The 10891-nt window shown below is 37.5% G+C and overlaps 1 long non-coding RNA gene across 1 annotated transcript; it reads left to right on the forward strand.

The window, feature by feature from the left end:
- The first annotated feature begins 5854 nt into the window (after positions 1-5854).
- LOC110219465 (uncharacterized) lies at positions 5855-10471 on the forward strand. Its single transcript, XR_002327640.2, has 3 exons — positions 5855-6253; positions 6391-6480; positions 8390-10471. It is a non-coding gene; the product is annotated as an uncharacterized LOC110219465 (long non-coding RNA).
- Positions 10472-10891: the final 420 nt, after the last annotated feature.

Below are 10891 nucleotides of genomic sequence, written 5' to 3' on the forward strand. Positions count from 1 at the left end.
ATGTTTTGAGCAATACTTGGTAGGATTTCTGGCTAAATGGGTCTGTCCCCTTCAAATGAGGCCCAGAGGGACAAAGTAACTTGGTCCAGACCACACTGGTAATAGGATAGACAGCATATGTAATGCTTCTGTCACTATCTAACACTGCCTTACAAACCAAGTTGGTCCCTTTGTGACCAACACCATGCAGGGACAAGTCCTTTATGACTCTGAACAGGAAAATATTCATTTGGATGCTTACATTCTGCTGCTTATTAAAAAAACCTACTTTAAATTCAGCTATCTAATTATAATATCATGCTTCAGATATGTCAGTTTGATTCAACAAAAATTTATTAAACACCTATCATATTTGAGACACTTTCAAGGTCAAAAGCAAGAATTAGTGCATTTTTGGAGAGCATCGAAAAATAGCTGTGAGTGATTCATTTTCTGACAGATTCAGGTACACCTTCAGCTCCTCTGATTTATCCAGAAAGGCTCCATGGATGAGGAAGAATTTCAATAGCAAGGAAGTTCTTATGCATCATCTCTTTCACTCCAATCAATTTACCCTACACAACAGCATTTATTAAATCCCTACCTAGTGCCAGGCACTGGAATAGGCTCTGAGAATACCCAGAAAAAAAATAATAATCCTTGCCCTCCAGAGCATATAGCTTACTGGGGGGTGGGGACCATCATAGGATCCTAAATAGATCTAAAAGGGATCTCAGAGATCATCTAGTATACCCGTCATTTTACAAATGAAGAATCTGAGATCTAGGAGGGTTCAGCAACTTGCCCAAGGTCATGTGGTTAGTAAGCATCAGAGATGACATTTGAACCCAGTTCTTCAAATTCCATAACCAGTGCTCATTGCTCTGTACTGCCTCTGACTTGTACACAAGTGAGATGATAAGAATAAGAACATTTATATAGAGGACTTTAAGTTTTTCAAAGCACATTACACATATTTTCACATTTGATGCAAAATATATGCAAAGTTATTTATAGTTAGGGGTGTATAATAACAACTGAATGAAAGACCTCCTAAGAGAGGCAGTTCTTGTGCTAAACTTTGAAAAGAACCAAGAATTCTAAGGGGCAGCTATGTGGCATCATAGTGGTCCAGGCCTGGAGTCAGGAACACCTGAGTTCAAATTCAGCTTCAGACACTTACTAGCTGTGTGACCCTGGTTAAGTCACTTCCCTCTATTTGCTCCAGTTTCCTCACCTGTAAAATGAGCTGGAGAAGGAAATGGCAAACCACTCCAGTATCTTTGCCAAGAAAACACCAAATGGGGTCATGAAAAGACTGAACAACAACACAAGGGTTCCAAGATCAAGAAGTAGAAAGGGAGAGCATTCCAGGCATAGTGGACAGCCCAAGCAAAGGCATGGAGAGTCAAGTTAGAATGGTATGTTCATGGAACAGTACTATAGGCTGGTTTGACTGGAATGTACTCTTAGTGACAGGGAGGAATGAGTAATGAACCTGGAAAGTTGGTTTGGAGCCAGAGTATAGTGAGTTTTAAATGACAATGAAAGAAGTTTATATTTTCTCCCCAAGATAATTGGGAGCTTGGTCAAGGGAACTTATGAATTCCCCGTGTATGGAGATCTTCAGGAAAATGAAGAGACACGAATATGCATGAGATGACCAAAGTAATGTCTTTTATGAAGACTCAGATATACACCAGCTAACTTCTGGAGGTCTCTTTCTGTTCTTGGAAGAGCAGAAACAATGAAATCTGTTTCCTATAAAATGCAGATAATATAGTTTATTAGGTAGCCCCCATACATTGAGAAAATTCTTAAACCCTCACTCCTGAAACATCTACTGCCAAAAGTCTATTCCTTTCAGAACATTTTCTCCAGCCAGTGGGTTTATTTGGGTTCTTTAAATACCAAAATATGGTTACTTCCAGGCATTCTGCAAGTATAAAATACAAGTAAGTCTCTGAGTGGTCACTCTAAGATGAGATTTCATGCACCAGAAGAAGATAAAAAAGGATCACAAACACTGTTACTGATTCTGGGCAAGATAGTAGTAAGTCAACGAATTCTCATCAAAAGGATCGGTTTAACCCGAGCTAAACCCCAGGCCAGCTACCTGTTTATATGGCAAGGACTTTTCTTTAGTCCACTACCTAAACTCACAGGAATGGAATCTAATCATCTTTAGTCAAGTCTGAATATTTTAGGTTCCACACAAAATTATGCAATAATGCAAGTATGCAGTGACTCCTTAGGACTCAAAGCCAAGTTTTCCAAGATTGGACAAAAGGAAATTGAAATTAAGTTATGAGCAAAGAGAAGCAGCTGTGTGTGTGCTCTGTTTTAGTTCCTTTTCAAGGTGGTTTTCCGCCCCCCTTAATTTCCAGAGATTTTGTGTCATGTAGACTACTTCATGGCATTTAAACTTAGTAAGTTTTAGAGTTTGAGTACATGTATATATGTATGTACATGTTTAACTAATGCTGCCTACTTCTTTTTCTGAGTTACTTAGAAAAGTAGTCTCCCAACTCTTTTGATCATGTTGATACTTTGTTGTACTCCTATCCATTAAAAGTTTTGAACACATCCCCTCTCACCATATTTTGCTTATTTATGTGTAAAGTATGCACGTGGACTACTGTACTAAAGTATTATGTACATCATAAAACATATACAAAATTTTAAAGAATGAGATGAAGAAATAAACAATATATAATTTTCATTTTCTTTTTTAAGAGTTGAAAATGTTATTGCCATAACTAGAATATCATTAATTATTATTTAATGAGAAGTTTAGTGGATGGAGTGCTAGACTTAAGGTTAGAAAGAACTGAGTTCAAATCTTGCCTTAGACGCTAAATGACATTGAACAAGTCATTGACCTCTCTTAGATTTAGCTTCCTTGTCTATAAAATGGACATAATAATAGTGCCTTCCTCACAGAGTTGTTGTGAGAAGCAAATGAAATAAAGTATATTCTAAGCAAACCTAAAGGTATTATATAAATGTTAGCTATTATTGTTGTTAATATAATTAATAATATTTAAAACTGTTATCGATAATATATTTCAGTGAAATCAATCAAGTCTTTCAAACTTATTGAGGAACAGACAGAAAAATGAAAAACATTGAAAAGCAAATTTTACTTTGTTCAGTTCAATGAGCCCCAGAATTAAGCTGGTAGCATAAGACAAAAATAAATAAAAAAGGAAATAAACAAATGAATGAGTGAATGAATAAATAGTTGCATGAATGTGTGTGTGGTCTCAAAAAAATGAAAAAATAAATACATCCACTTATCTTCAACAATAATAAATAAAGGCAATTATCATTATGCAGGAAGGGCCCCTTTCTTAAAAATCTCTTCTCTATTTACCAGTTCCATTCCTTGAAATTAATAATGCTTTGTAATTGTCACTTTTTTTTCCAAAATCTTCAATAATTGCCTATTGTTTACTCAACTAATTTCAACCAATTGAGAAAGCCTTAAGGGAGATATCAAGAGAAGAGAAACAAAGATAAATAAATCCTCAAAATAAAGGTATCAAGAGATAGAGAAAGGTCAGACAGAATGCACTGTTTATGTTCATAGACTTATTTCTTCCCTTATCACCACTAGCTATGCTGAGCTCTTTTGTGTAACTTTGGAAGTCATTTGGGAGATTCTGTAGTGTTCTGGGACTTAGCACAATCAATATCTTTTACAAATAGGCACATCTGGAGGACCTCACCACCTAGAGGGAAGCACTCTTCCAATGACTCTGTGCTCATTTAATCAGAGGGTCAATGAACAAATTTATCTCTGTGATTACATCTTTCAAAGAATCTTCATGATTTTAACAGATTCATGAAATACATCTTAGCAAAGGAGAGCCTTCAAGGCATTATTTTGCTCTAACGCATGTGTTTTTATAGTCATTCAACAAGAAGCACAATGGTGTCTTGTATTCTTTATAGTCAGTTGCTCGATTGTAAAGATAGTATGTTCTCTAGAATATCATCTGCAAACATTTGCCTCTTCTTTTCTCATACTTTCATTAAGGTTTCTGTCAAATATGTAAGGTGTATATGTGTGTATGTATGTGTATGAGTGCTGTGCCCAGGTAGGTTATGTGTATCCACATGGGTTTATCTAGATGTGACTTGAAGAGAGGTGTGAATAGGTATCTTCACAGTCTCCTCCACTCAACTTTCTCTAATAGAAATTTTGTTATCTGACATGAGGGGAGTAGTATGTTGGGGTCACAAGGCTGGTCACTTTGCTTTTCTCAGAGAGGAGGTGCTGGACTAATATTATATTTATGTAACCTCCTAAATAGTGTAATCGAAATAATTTTTCATTTCAATCTGTGTTCTTGATCACTATCCCTTTAAAAGGGAAGGAGTAGTCCAAACTCCAAAGTCGGGAATCTATTCCTATCAAATGCCAATTTTACAAAGGCTATAACATATAATGAAAAGTAAATAAACTAATTTATCCATGCAGATACCAAACAGAAATCAGAAAAGGTATATGAATTACAATATGGCAAACAATAAATAGAGGGAATGAGTTCTCCTGCTAGGAGCAAGATAGCTCAGCATAATCATTGGAGATAGAAAATCCCCTATCTCAACCAAGGGGAAATTCCTTGAAATCTGTAATGTGGTAAGCTAGGAACAGGCACATGTTGGAGTCTCTGGACACTCCATACATCAGATTTTTTTGTAGAGCCTTTCCCTCCCTCCAGGGACCTCTCCCTGGAAAGAATATATATATGTCCTCTGTGAACAGAAGAAGGATTTTTCCTCTCTTGACAACTTCTCATCTCATACAGGAATGGAGCATTGAGTAATTAATCTCTACCAATGAGGAGAGTCTTATACAAATGGGCTTGACCAGGTTACACATGTAAGAACTAGTCTAAGAAATATTTTCTACAAATGGGAAAATAAACACATAATTTCCAGTCATTTTCTCTCAATTTTGGGGAAATAATATTGTTGTTTGATTATTCTTTATTTTTATTACTCTCTACTGCTTCAGATATCTTAAGAATCAATCCCTCAGTGTCCTAAAATTTGTTTTAATTCCAGCATAAATCTTCTATGTGTCTACTTGATATGGTCCAACTGATATTTCTATATATATTTTCTTTATTCCAGTTTCTACTTCTTTATTCAACACATTAGGAACCATAGTGTTAGAGTGGAAATGTGGTGGCTTCATTCACTGATGGATAGAGTAGTTCATAATAACAATTTTGACAGGTATTTTCCATTTTTTGCTTGTCCTACTCCTTGCAGTTCCAGCCTTAAATGCTCCCAGTATACTATGGTTTACATGTGTCTTTTATCAAGCTTTCTGTAAGCATTTTTCCCCTCTACTGTTTCTTGCTGCTTCACAAAGCAATTTGGTCCATAATCTTCTACTCACTGTCCTTCTCTGTCAAATTTTATAAAATGAGGTTATATTTTAAATCAATACTTCCTTTTTATGTCATATCTATCTGCTTAGCAAAGAGGACAAGTGTTTGCTGATTGCGATAATTCCTGGGCTCATTTGGACTCTTCTTTGTGGTATTAAATTTCATTAGAAAATATTAGAAAATGTGTATTCTTTCATCAATTTCTCAATTTCCAGAGTCAATAGCTTGTTTAAATATGTTTGATTAGGGATGTTTTGTAGGAGATGAAGACTAACAGAAAATATAAAACCTACATTTACTATATAATTTTGCCTATAACCAACTCTTCACTTTACCGCGTTAAACAGAATCTGGCTAATGGTGCATCTTTCATTGGCTCCATCCAAGAGATAACAGCTGATAAAATACCAAGAGACTGTATAAAGTAGAAGGCAATCTCATGACACTGATCTAAGGGTAGTGTTATAAGAAAGATGCTGCTGACTTTTATTAACATATTTTAAAGCCACGAGGAATCACACAGCTCTTTAGAGAACTTTTTGTTAAATCAAGTAGCCTGAGGAGAGAGGGAGAGACAGATAAACACAGACCAAAAGAGACAGAGAGAAGGAAAATCAAAGTTTAAAGCCATACTGTGTGAACTGAAAAGCTTTTTTCTTTCATTCAAGAGCTTTACCCACCCAGCTCACCCCTTCCAGGAAGTAGGTCAAGACTTGCTGCTCTGACATACCATGGTCAAGTTGAACTGAATCCTAATTGTCAAGGAATAATTCAGCATTCTTCACTGGCTCCAGATGAAAACTTTGTCACAGAAGGAAAGACCCCGGGGAATAAAGAAAGTCATTTAAGTCCTTTTGCTCTTCCAAGTGAGTATTTTTAAAACCTAGATTCATATTCTGAAGTGTGTGTGTGTGTGTGTGTGTGTGTGTGTGTGTGTGTGTGTAGTTCTGAAGGTCCAGTGTGGTGATGTGCATTTTTAACCCTGCTTATTTCATTTCTACAGGAAATTCTTGCATGTATTGATGGAAGGCAGCTGTGGTCTGTGACATGTAGGGCAGGAACTAAGTAGCCATTCATGCAGCTGCAGCACTTGGTAAGACTAAAGTGAATTCCTTCTTCTCCTCTCCTCTCTCCTCTCCTGCTCTGACTTCTCCAGTCTCCGTCACCATAAGCTCCACTCTGCTTTCCCTTTCCTTCATGTCTCCTAGTCTCCTCCCTCTGAGAAGAGGGAAGGTGGAGTTCAAAGACCCATTTTTTTTCCTGGGAACTTTTAAAGAAGGAAAACACCAGGCTCACAGGATGAGAAAGAAGGCACTGGAGGGGATGAGGTTTGCCAACTCACCCTTCTCATTATTAGCCAGGCAAATTATCGCATTATCATTTGTAACACTGTCAACACCATTCCCCCTCCCCTCCAAAAGGTAACATGTGAAGACAGACTCCATTTCTGCCTTAGAAGAAAGGCACCAGGGAGACTAGCCAGCCTTTAAACCTGAGCTGTTGCCAAAAATCCATTGCAGTAACTTTCACCAAGACTTTGTATACTTTTCCATCATGAAGGATGGAGCTACTGTTTGGTTTTTCCAACCCCATTTTGCTATAATAACTTCAAAAGTTATTCCTAGTTCTTCACTGATATATTTATATATACTGATTGTACCCAGGTATGCAAGAATTGGATACTAATGTCACCCTAGATATAACAAAGAAGAACATAAAAATGTAGGTCAAGAGAGAATTTTTAGCTGAGGCTCATTGTCTCCAAAAGCTACAGTCTCCCCAATTGCCCTTGTGCTATTCAGTATTTATCATACACTTACTAAACACCTGCCAGGCAGTCAGTGAGCAAACATTTATTAAGCACCTAATATGTGCCATGCACTGTAATAAGCACAGCATACTATGTTAGCTACTGAGGGAAGGGAGCACAAGGATAAACATGACAGATTCTGAATTCATTGATATCTAAACTCATATGTTTTAGTAAGAAAGATAAGATACAAATCAGTATAATGATAGAAATTAGAAAATGGGACACAAAGCATCATGGTGTAGTGGAAACAGCACCAGATTTGGAGTTATTGAACTTGGGTTCAAATATTGACTGTGCCACTTATTATGTATGGCCTTGGGCACATAGACAACTTCTTTGAAACTTAATTTGTTCATCAGTAAAATCAATCTCTTCATTAACATGCATTTAAGTGCCTACGGTGTGCCATCCAGGCACTGTACTAGGCTCTGAGGATAATGAAATGTCCCTACCCACAAGCAGCTTACATTCAGATGGGATTATCTTTAAGATTCTCTTCCAGCTTAAGAATTCTAGAGTCCTATAAATACAATATGCAGAGACTATAAAAGTTCAGAAAAGGAAGAAATCACAACCAGCTGGAATTATCAGAAGAGGATTCATGAAGCTAATGTTGGAGCTGGACTGTGGAGGCAATGTGCTATAATATAGAGTTCTGGATTTGGAGTCAAAGGGACCTAGCTTGAATCCTGACTGCCACTTAGTGCCTGTAGGATTGGGAATAAGATAGAAGAGAAAAACAAACATTTATTAACCACCTACTATGGACTAAGTTTCTTTATATTTCTGGCCCCAACTCTCCTTTTTTACGAAATTAGGAACTGGACTAGATGACCCTGAATGTCCTTTCCGTCTCTAAATCTGTGATCCCAGGATTTCAATAGGTAGAGAAAGGAAGAGGACATTCCTGGCTTTGGGAACTATGTAAACTAAGGTGTTAAGGGGGACAATAATAAGAAATCAAATCGTCTTTATTGTCATAAGCAAATAACACTACCTCAGCCAAAATTTGCTAAAGAAAACAGTGTTCCTCTATTAAAGTAGTAAATATTCATGAGCCTAAAGGTCTTCTAACATAATTTTCCAGGTAGATAAATCAATATCTATGCAGTTATGTGTGAGTGATTGAACTTTGCTTGAGTTTCTGGTTCATTATCCTCTTGAATAATGTTCTTATTTAAATTTCTAGGTATTTAAAAATTTAAATTTCAGTACTCTGGGCTCTACTCCTGACTCTGGACTTTCTCAACTATGCTACATCAGCCTCCTCACTTTGGAAGATCACTTTCCTCTGGGCCTTCTCACACTGGAAACGAAGTCAACACTGCACCATATTCCTCTGATTGGCCAGTTCCTCCCAGAACTTCCATTTTAAGAGGCTAGAAATATTTTCATTTCTCTCTGGGCTCCACTCTTAACTCTCTGTTCTGTCTACGCCATGGCCTTATTTTGATTACCTTCTTCCTTCCATTCCTTTTCAGCTTCCTTTTATATAATGTCTTCGCCCATTAGAATGTGAGCTTTTGGAGGGCAGAAATTGTTTTTCTTTCTGCTTATATTTGCAACCCCAGAATTTAGCCTAGTACCTAACACATAGCAAGGGCTTAATAAATGCTTATTGACTTAACTTGACTTTAAATAAAAATTTAAGTAAAAGTCTATGGAGAATTAACTTTTCTTTCCCTTTGTAGATTTTTTTTTTACAGGAAAAGTAATAGCAACTAGAGCTAATGAATAGTGTAATAGCTACATAGGGAGGTAGTGGTGTTCCCCTTGCTGGCAGTCTTCAGGCAAAGGTTGAATGACCACTTGTTGGAGGTGTTGTAGAGGTGATCTTTATCCAGGTATGAGTTGGATTAAATGGCCTCAATGGTCTCTTCCTCTTCTAAGATTCTGCACTTCTGTGAAACCGTGACTCCCATTATAATTAGGTTTATCATTTTTGTAACTCATAAGAGCGAGAGAATAAATACCTTTAGCCACTTCCACAAGCTTAAACATGTTTTCCCATTTTCAGAATGCTCTTGGGAAATTACAATGGGGCATTACTGTGGCAGCAGAAATAATCTAAAAATACAAAGATACAAATTATCGAGAATCCTTCCTTCCCCTCCCTAGACCAGCCCTGTTTCTAACACCTACCCTGGCTTTGTTCATCACTTTTTCTCCCTGTCTCCACTACCACCCAGCCCTCAAGTATTGCCATCCCCATAAGCCAAACTTTTTAGGCAACAAGAGGACCAGTGGCCACAGAGGTAATAGCAAAAGTGAGGTCAATGACCATAATAACAGTAGCAGCAAGCAGGCCCTTGATGGTATTGGTGGTGATGACAATGAGTGAGGGCAAAGAATGAAATTAGTTGAGAATAAAGAAGGAAGGATAATTGGGCCTGAACTGGAGACCAGATAAAATGGTGCAAGGGAATGAGTCAGGACAAGTATCCGTAAGAGTGAGACACAGATAGGCAGGCTTTACAGTAACTCTAAAAGTGTCTCACACTCCCCAGGAAGGCTTTGTCTACTTCTTCCCACCAAATTGAACATTGATCCTAATTGTCTCTGGTTTCATTCCCTCTGTGATGATCTGTGTGAGGATTTCTACATCTTCATTATGTCCCACTGAGACCAAAGAATCATTATTTCCCTCACTTTTTTTAGTTTGAGAAAATGAAGGCATAATGCTGTTATTTGTCCAGGCCCAGAAGAGAAAAAAGCCCAATACATAAAAAGGAAAATGCCCCAGATTCTGATGCCATGTCCTTATAACAGCCATGTCCTTAGCACAGTAATTCCTTCTTTAGGAAAAGGTCTGACTGAGGCTCAGTGGGTGGAGAGAGTAGCAATGGGGGGAGGGGGAAGAGTTTCCTTTCATCCTTACAATCATTTGCAAAAAGCTGTGTGAGTTAGGGGAAAATACCAGGAGGAAAATTTAGAATGCTTATTCTGGGCTTTTAGGGCAAGGCAACCTTTCTCCCTAGACACCAATCATAATTAGGAATAATTGAGAAATAAACTTAGAGAGAGATATGTGACAGCTTAATAAGATTCTGGGCTGAACACCATTAATTTAGCCAGGGATCTTAGAATCTTTACTTTAGTATCAAAAACTACTGTAAAAAAAATGGTGCAGCTAGGTGGCGCAGTGGATAGAGCACGGGCCCTGAAGTCAGGAGTACCTGAGTTCAAATCTGGCCTTAGACCAAACACTTGACACTTACTAGCTGTGTGACCCTGGGCAAGTCGCTTAACCCCAACTGCCTTAAAAAAAAACCTACTGTGTATTGCTCTTATTGGTTATGTCTCTATATCAAATGAGAAAAACAATACAAATAAATATGTAAACAACAAATCTGTTACATATACTGTCTCATTTAATCCTCATAGCCACCCTGTGAGATGTCAAATCTCCATTTGACAGAGGAAGAAACTAAGGCTCAGAGGGTCTAAGTAACTAGCAAATTCAGTCATCTAATAAGTACCTATAAAGAGAAGAGGTATTAGAATAACTACCAAACTGAAGGTCTACAGAGCCATCGTGCTGACATAGTTGTATGGCTGTGAAACCTGGACAGTCTACCAGGGCCATGCCAGGAAACTGAATTACTTCCATTTGAATTGTCTTAGGAAGATTCTGAAGATCACCTGGCAGGATAAAATACCACACATTGAGGTCCTTTCTCAAACTAAACTG

Source organism: Phascolarctos cinereus, unplaced genomic scaffold (assembly GCF_003287225.1).
Source record: "Phascolarctos cinereus isolate Bilbo 61053 unplaced genomic scaffold, phaCin_HiC Scaffold_7;HRSCAF=346, whole genome shotgun sequence".
Taxonomy (NCBI): Eukaryota; Metazoa; Chordata; class Mammalia; order Diprotodontia; family Phascolarctidae; genus Phascolarctos; species Phascolarctos cinereus.